This window comes from Nuphar pumila, chromosome 14 (genome assembly GCF_984573655.1).
Source record: "Nuphar pumila chromosome 14, dmNupPumi1.hap1.1, whole genome shotgun sequence".
Lineage (NCBI taxonomy): Eukaryota > Viridiplantae > Streptophyta > Magnoliopsida > Nymphaeales > Nymphaeaceae > Nuphar > Nuphar pumila.
The window spans coordinates 62,095,467-62,104,833 of NC_143262.1; the positions used below are offsets into that span (position 1 = coordinate 62,095,467).

Sequence of the window (9,367 nt, forward strand, 5' to 3'; positions counted from 1 at the left end):
ATTCAAATGAAGGATAAAATATCTTTTTGGTGCTTTTATGGAATTTAAAATGAAATTAACCCTCAATATACCCTGACTATGGCCATTGGTATATATTTTGAGTTAATCCTAAGTTAAATTCTGATAAAAGAGAGAAAATATTTTGAGAAAACATGATGAATTTTGAAAGTGGACCCAATGTGGATCCAGTGTTATTTTGTAAGAGATAAAAATGCTAAGTTTTGTCCACACCCTGACTATGGCCATTGATGTGGATCATCAACTTAGTATTTATTATCTCTTACGAAATGGTGCACATGCCATTCGTGTTTTACCATTGTGAGAATTTTTGAGAAAATAAAGAAGAATGCATGAAAACAATTCATGATATTTACAATGCTCATTCATTCTACCTAAAGCAGGAAATGTAAATTTTCATTAGCCTATAGTTATTACAACATGTAAAACCAAATTTACAACCCCAAGTAATGACTTTTCTTCACATATTCCCCTGCAAAAAATATTTGGTTAGTATGAAAAATAGAGGAAAACTACCCATGTTATATGGAGGTCAATGGTAAAATGCCAAGATATATATGATGAAAGAAATGGGAAATGATACATGCACACTTATATGTTTATGCATATATATATATATATATATATATATATATATATATATATATATATATATATATATATATATATATATAGATAGATGTAGGGCATGTACTATGGTTTATGAAATATGAGAAGTGATAAAGGGCTGTGGGTAGCATAGTAAAGTGCTGAATGCGAAACAGGAAATAAAGGGGAGGAAGTATGAACGCAAGGTAGGAAAATATGAATATGGAACAAAGGAGACAATGGTTAGAATTCTAATTGAATCTAAATCACTTAGGTGATCTGCCCTAAGAAGAGTTACACTATCTGACAATGTTAAGATGAGGCTGGGTGTGGTAAAGTGGACATGCTAATGTGGAGTGCAAAGATATATACAAGTGGTGTAACGTGTAGATGACAGGGGCTGACAGTAGGGGGTTGCGGCAGCAACTGATCTAAAAATGACCATCATATATACGATAGGATGGTGAACAACTTCAGAAATGAGTCTGGCAATTATAAATCTCATTACAGACAGTAAAATTAATAGTTACAAAACAGGCCTTTTGGAAGCTCCTTCTGGAGGAGTATCCATCACCATGACTGAGGTTAGCAGCATGGAATCTGATGAATTCCCCTTTCACGCCAGCAGATAGGGGTAGTCTAGCAGAAGCATTTCGTGCCTATCTATGGTTATGGATTACTAAATCATGTTGGCACTTTTTGCTGGAAGATCATTGATATAGACCTGTTAACAGGGGGGGGAAGAACAGTTCTTTTTGCAGCAATAAAGTGTGACAAACAATATATGCTGGTAGGTGTTAAAAAAAAAGCATGCAGTAGAGAACGACTGTAATATGCCGTAGCCAAGTGACAATGAAATGGAAACAACTGAATGCCGAGGTGTGCAAATAATGCAGATATGAGAAGTTAATGCAAACATGAGAGGTGCTGGACTGATGGTCGCGATAGAAAAAGTAGCATCACTCTTGCTGACTGAAACTGATATAGCTCCAACCTCTTCAAAGCCTATTCTCTGAGATGGTGAATGATTACATGACTCTTCGGCCTTCTAGGTCTGTCCTTATGACCTATCTTTTTTTATCATCTGTTTCATCTTCACCGTGGATGTCGATCTCATCCTCTTTGTTTGATGACTCTGGCCGCTGTGTCCCACTGTTGCGGAGAGGCTCCAGTCACAATCTACTGATAATGGCCTTCCTCTAGAAGAATGAAAAAGCAAGCATGCCAATCCCAATGGACTAGCATAATTACCCCAAATCATAACATTAATAGCCACTGTGGGATGGTAAAATATAGTGACAGAGGTTGTCTTCCCTGTTGTAAGCCCAAAAAAAAGAATGATGGCCAGGCCAAAACGTGCAGGGCAATGAGACTAAAACAATGCACCAGACTGGCCCCAAGGGCTAGTCTGAGGCCTAGAAATGGCCGAGAACATGTTGCTATTATTCTCTAGTCATAATCCTAAAACAGTGATGCCATCGTTAGTAATAACCGATTGTTATAGAAGACAAAGCCCCATGTATTCAACCTCAGATTTATAACCACGTACTTGATATACACCATCTCTGTGGTAATTGTACACAGATAAGCAAACGTCTATGAATATACAGCAAGGATGAGAGCTGGATTTATGGCAACATATCCAACTACCCCCATCGCGGCAAACACCAAAGACGCAAAGGTAAATTTGGATGATAAGTGCTATCTCCTGAAGACAGTATCCGCAATGGCAACCAAATGGGGCGTCAATGATCAGAGGACTGAACTAACGCATCCACAGAGAAGATCCGTGTTTGTAAAAGCTACTAGGTACAAAAAAAAAAGAAGAAGAAACGAGTGCAGCAGAGAGGGATTTCTTGGCAGGCTCAATGAAGAATGGGTTATGGTAAAGAAACCCCAATTTCCCCAGAATCCAAACATCTAATACAAATATAAGATACTGGAGGACGTTCAATAGTCCAGGCAATTTTGATTTTTATGATGGCATACTTGTTGATCATAGCAAGGAGGCTAGAGCACAAAGCATACCCAACAACAAAGCTACTCGTGATATGATATTTGCTTGACAGCTCCAAATTTTGATGGCACATCGTTCATCTTTCCACCTTCAAAATTCTAACCACCAAACCTCAACTTCCAAACCCCCAACCACTTCGGGGGTTGAATGTTTTCTCTTTCAAAAAGTTCTGTTTACTCACAGTTGGTTATCAACGCCATCCTACAGATGAGAATAAAACGAGGAAGAAGGCAGAATTGCATTGAAATAAATAAATAAAAAAAGGGCCAGAGGAGATACAGGGTAATGGGAATCACAGGCCAACACTGGTTAATATACAAGGGATATGACGACCCGAGGACACGCGCGATGCCATGGATTATTAGGGTGAAACAAGAACTCCAATTCCGTGAGTAATCAAGATAGAGCTAAAATATAAGAGCTGATAGGCGAGCAAAGCATAACTGGATCATCAAAAAAAAGAAAAAAAAAAAGAAAAAAGAAAAAAAGAAAAGGAACAGATGTGAAAGAGGAGCATAAATACAGAGGGAAACAAACTCAAGGTAGATAATAAAAAAAATCATAACCTACAATACCATAACGGGAGGATCAGCATAGACATGAGCATTGAAATTCCATGATCGAAAGAAGGAAAGAACAGTAAAGTAAAGAAAATGTTGGAATGAATGCATTCCATTGATTTTGCACGCAGGTGGATCGGTTCTGCTATATGCGGACCGAACCCCACCTATTGTGCCTTAAAATGCAGATAATAAAAAGAAAGAAAAAAAATATACAGAGTAGTAAGGAAGATCGAATGAGAAAATGCTGGAAAATGAAGGGGCAAAATATTTGTAGAAGATAGGAGGAGAAAGTAGGGTAATTACTGTTATCATCGCAAAATTTATCCCCTCCCTTGCGAGAAAGAAACGAATTTCGCGAGTCAAACTCGACCAAAGTTTTGAAAATGATTTTGAAAATTTACTCGCCTCCGTTTTTAAAATTTGCGGGAAAATTCCGTGGAATGGGATCCGCCTGTCGGTACGAGGTTCAACCGTTCCTGGCGCCTTTACCAGGGGTAATTGAACCAAGGATCAATTATGTGCTTTAATTTGACTCAAATAGCTAAATTATGCTCTATTTTTACTAGAATGCACAAAGAATCAGGCTTGTGCTATGAAATTTTTTAAAAAATGCAAGTTTGAGAAACTATGATGTTTGCTTTGGAAAATTGAAATGCATTTGGAAAATGATTGGAAAAGTGCTTGAAATTGGAGTTTTTGGGAAAATCATTGAATTTCATTGGAAATCAGAAATTTGCATTGAAAAGTGATTTCTCAGGAAAACTTGAAAATCTGAGAAAATTGGTTTTGAGATTGGAAACTTGGAATTGCTTTTATAAGAAAATGGATTTGAGAATCTTGAGAAAATCTAAGAAATTTATTGGAAAATGACTTTTGAAATGGAAAATGAATTCTCAGGAAAACTGGAAAATATGAGAAAATCGATTTCTGAAAACTTGGGATTTTAAAATTTAAGAATTTGAAAACATAGGAAAATCTTGATTTGAACTTGGGAAATGCTTTGAAATGTCATTTGAAAACTTAGGATTTTGAGAAAATCAGATCCTGAGAAAGACTTGGAAATTCTTGAGAAAATTGAATTTTCTGAAATTGAAATTGGAAAATGAGTTTGAAAATAATGCAATTTGAATGATATGAATGAATGAATATGAATTTGAAAAGGGAATTTCATTGAGGAATTGGGAAATCCTTTTGAAACTTTGAGAAATGCAGTGCATTTTTGAAGTTAGCCTAAGAGTGTAGGCTGAATGTGGCTGATATAAAGATCATAAATCTTGGTTTTCTTCGTATTCTGACTATGGCCATAAATACGAATCCCACCGAGTTTATAAACTCCATAAGAGCTTGTGCACGTGCCATTCGTGTAAACCATAGTGAATTTGAAATAATGTGCATGAATCATACATCACATATTGAAATTTGCATAAATTAAACTATATGCAATGCAACCCTATTCTAAGCAGAAAAGTAACTCTTATTCCAAATTATTACATTTGAGGTTACATTGAATTGAAATAAAAAATAAAAGCTAAGTCTTCTTCTTGAATGTTCCTGCAAAACAACGTAAATCCAGTTTTAATTAGTTTCACATGGTATTCATAGCCTTGAAAGCCTTGCTTATTTACATCAGTTGGAATGAATGCAAACGGAGGAGTCAACTGCTTGGGCTGAAGCAACTTATCCTTGTTGGAGGCTGCCAATGGTTGAAGATGAACTGCAACAAGTGAAGTGGTTGGAGGTACTGCTTCAATGGTGTTGTAGGCACCGGCTGGAGATACTTCAACGTTGGAAAAGGTGGAGCTGCAAGGTTGTTTGCTATGGAGGCTATTGGCTGGAACAATGGTTGATGGTTGTCGTGTTGGAGGTGAAGGCTGGACCGGTTGGGATGTAGCAATGGTGGCAATGGCTGTTGGGCGTGAAAAGGAAGGCTGGATCTGTGTTAGAGGTGTTGCAGGGGAAGCCGGATGCTGCTGAAGGAGGGCTGTTGTTGGAGGCCTAGCTGCTGCTGTGGTGAAAGATGGGCTGCATCAAGTGTAGGTGGTGCTGTCAAGGAAGGAGAGGTGGAGAAGCTGCTGTGGATGTTGCAGCAATGGTGAGGAGCTGCTACAAGAAGGATGGTTGTTGTGGCTGCAACAGCCAACAGAGAAGGAGAGAGCTCAAGGGAGAGAGAGAGAGAGAGAAAGAGAGAGACGTGAATTGAGCTTGGGAGGCCAGCCGTTCTTTTTTTCCTTTTGTTTTTGATTGGTAACTTAGGAAAGATGATATCTTTCCCTAAGTTACCATTGATTAATGAAGAAGGCTGTGTAATGCCCAAGGCTACAGCCGTATGGCTTTGGAGGAAGAAAGGAGTAAGGAAGGGAAGAAGGAAAAGGAAAAGGAAAGAAGAGGGGAGAAAGAAAAGGAAAGAAAGGGAGGAAAAGGAGAGGGAAAGAGGAAGAGAAGGGGCTGGATAGGGTATACGTGAGTGGCTGGGAGAGGAAGGAAAGGAGGAAAGAAAGAAAGAAAGAAAAAGAAAGAAGAAAGAAAGAAAAGAAAGAAAAGAAAGAAAAGAAAGAAAAAAGGAAAGTAAAAAAAATAAAAATAAAAATAAAAAAGAAAATGGAGGAAGAAAGAAAGGAAATGGGCTGGATTGAGGGCTAGGGTGGTCGACCCCCTTGTGGGTCCCACCTTAGGAAAATAAAATAATAATAATAATAAAAAAATAAATAAAGAAAAAGGTAAATTTTTTTTTCTTTTTTTATAAATTAAAACAGAAAATGCAAATGTATGGGCCATCTCAGAGCGGGTCCAAATTCCACTTTTGAAATTCATTTTGACGATTAAAGGGGTAAAATAATCTTTTCAGAAACTTTCTAGATGAAACGAGCTATTTTTGGCAGTTTTTGAAACGAGCTCGGATTTTGAAGTTCAATACCTCGTTGCGAAGCAAATCTAATGTAGAATTTAAAAATTTAATTTTGGAAGAAATCCAAATTGTTTTTGTTGAGAAAATGCTTCCAAATCTATTTTCAGACAAAACGAGCTATTTTTGGCAGTTTTTGAAACGAGCTCGGATTTTGAAGTTCAATACCCCGTTGCAAAGCAAATCCAATGTAGAATTTAAAAATGTAATTTTGAAAGAAATCCAGATTGTTTTTCTCGAGAAAATATTTCCAAACGAAATGAGCTATTTTTTGGCAGTTTTTGAAACGAGCTCAGATTTTGAAGTTCAATAGCTCATTGCGAAGCAAATCCAGTGTAAAACTTGAAAATTTGATTTTGAAAGAAATCCAGATTATTTTTCTTGAGAAAATATTTCCAAATTTAGACTCCCGGGGTGAAAATGTCAATTTTGGAAACCCGAGGTTTGAAATTGATTTCTGAAAACTTTTAAAACTCAATCTGGATTGAAATTTATAAAGCTGGAGTTCTGGACTTCGAAAATGAAATGAAATGTGATGAAATGTTATGAGATGCTGAGAAATGATATGAAATGATGAGAAATGACATGAAATGCTATGCGAAATGCTAACCCTGAATGAAGAATTTTGGATGTCAGACCCCGATTGACACTTGTACCAGTTTAAAAAGCATTAAAATTGATAAAATTTACAAAATAGCTCAAGAAATGATTTTCGAGACTCTATTGGGTTAGAGTGACACTGAAAATTGGGGTTCGAGCTGAATTAAACTGAAATGAGCTGGATTGAGCTGGGTTTTAGAGTTTCAGAACTCCAATGAGCTGACAATGATGCTGACTCAACTGACCTTTCCGATTGAATTTTCAAGAAAAGTTGCCATTTCTAGAGAAATGGTACGGAATGATCACTGGAGCGAAGTGAATTACGAACCTGAGCTGGGTTTGAGCTAGAACGAAGGTCAGTAATACTGATATGAACTAAAATCAAAGCTTGAACACTAGCTCAATTAACTGAACTCAACTCAATTTCAGCAGAAAGAGCTAAAATGGACTAAAATGGGCTCCTGAACACTTAGAAATGGTTTTGAACTGAAATTGGAGCACTTGAACTTCTGGTGAGCTCAAGTTAGACTCTGGGGAACATGATTGACTGGGAATGACTGACTTGTAGACAATTGGCTTGGATTCGAGTGAGAAATGAGCTCATTTTTTAAGAAATGATCCCATTTTGGCAGGAATGGTCAGAAATGAAAATGGTCTGTTCATTGTGAGCTCAGATGAGCTTGAGATGACTGATATTTTAACTGTCCTGAACTGACCAATGAGCTTAGTTGACTCCGATTGACTAGGGTCCGGGATGACCTAGGGGTAAAATGGTAATTTTCTTAATGAAAATGGGTAAAATGTTGATTTTTTGAAACTGACTCGGGGTTTGACTTCTACACTGACCTACAAGGTTGGCACTACACGAGGAGGGATTTTTAAGAATAGATGAGGAAAATTTGGGGTGTTTACAGATGCCCCTCTTTGCTACTAAGCCGGCTTGAAGACGAGCTTAGTGGCAAAGAAAACACACCAAATTTGGGCTATAAAAATGCCCCAGTTAGAAGGATCTGACTGGATATGAAGAGATTTAGCCCTGATGAAAATGGTAGATATGAAATGGAGAATAAAGAAGAAAAATTTTACCTCAAAAGAAGTGAGATTCAAGTTTTTGCCCTTAACCTGGATGGGACAGAAAATACCTCGTGTAGAAATGAAGCTCAGGTTTAACCCTTAACCTGACCGGGGAATGAAATACCTCATCAAAGGAGGCTCATGTTTGTACCCTTATCCTGATTGGGCGGAAAATGAAATACCTCATCAAAGGAGGCTCAGGTTTATACCCTTATCCTGATTGTGCAGAAAATAAAATACCTCATCAAAGAAGGCTCAGGTTTGTACCATTATCCTGATTGGGCGGAAAATGAAATACCTCATCAAAGGAGGCTCAGGTTTGTACCCTTATCCTGATTGGGCGGAAAATGAAATACCTCATCAAAGGAGGCTCAGGTTTGTACCCTTATCCTGATTGGGCAGAAAATGAAATACCTCATCAAAGGAGGCTCAGGTTTGTACCCTTATCTTGATTGGGCGAAAAATGAAATACCTCATCAAAGGAGGCTCAGGTTTGTACCCTTATCCTGATTGGGCGGAAAATGAAATACCTCATCAAAGGAGGCTCAGGTTTGTACCCTTATCCTGATTGGGCGGAAAATGAAATACCTCATCATGGGAGGCTCAGGTTTGTACCCTTATCCTGATTGGGTGAAAAATGAAATACCTCATCATGGGAGGCTCAGGTTTGTACCCTTATCCTGATTGGGCGAAAAATGAAATACCTCATCAAAGGAGGCTCAGGTTTATACCCTTATCCTGATTGGGCGACGAAATCAAGTCCTTAAGAAGGATTTAAAATTGGTGTCAGGATGTATCAAAAACGGACATCAAGCTCTCACTTCACGTCAGGATAGCTAGAAAATATTGTCAAAATGTTGGAAATTTTGTTGTTGATTCAAAGTTTTTGAAAATGATGCACATTGTTGCAAAGATATTCCTTCTTTTCTACCTGAAGCATTACCTCCAAACGAGATTCACTTCGTAGAATCAAGATTTAGCATCCAAATTTCTTGCGATTGACCTTCTTCAAGGAGGTTATCAATTTCCTTGATATGACCAAGAAAGAGAATTTGATATTATGAAAGCAACTGATGAAAGAATATTGATAATAGAATTGCACAAATTTAAAGAAATTCTTGGCAAATTTTGGCAGTTTGATATCCTGGGAGTTTCTCTCATGATAATCTTTCTGCACTCTTTTGGCTCTCTTGGGTTTTTGCTACATTCTCCTTCATTTTGGAGATGTTCTGACTTTTTCTCTCTTTCTTTTTCCTCTCTTGCTCTCTTTTGGGAAGGGTACGTCACAAACTCCTTCAACTTGGAGATGTTTCGATCCTTCTTTGACGATATTGGCTTCTTGGATGGAGATTTTTTTTTTTTGAAGGATAGCTGAAATTAAATATCTTTTAGGGATTGTCGGTAGGTTCATCGCATCTGCCTTCATCTCGACAGTGCTTTGGACTTTCCCTGGAAGAATCCGTCACAAACTCCGTCATCTTGGAGATGTTTCGAATCTTCTTTGGCCCCGGAGGTCTACTCGCTTAATTCGCCTTCATCTTGATGACAAGTGAGAGATCTCTTTTGCGGATATTTAATTGCAGCTTAGATGATTTTAAGGAGACA

General features: G+C 37.7%; 1 pseudogene; it reads right to left on the reverse strand.

Moving 5' to 3' along the window:
* Positions 1–2,067: 2,067 nt before the first annotated feature.
* Positions 2,068–2,696, reverse strand: LOC149816878 (GDP-fucose transporter 1 pseudogene; annotated as a pseudogene).
* Between the last annotated feature and the right edge of the window lie 6,671 nt (positions 2,697–9,367).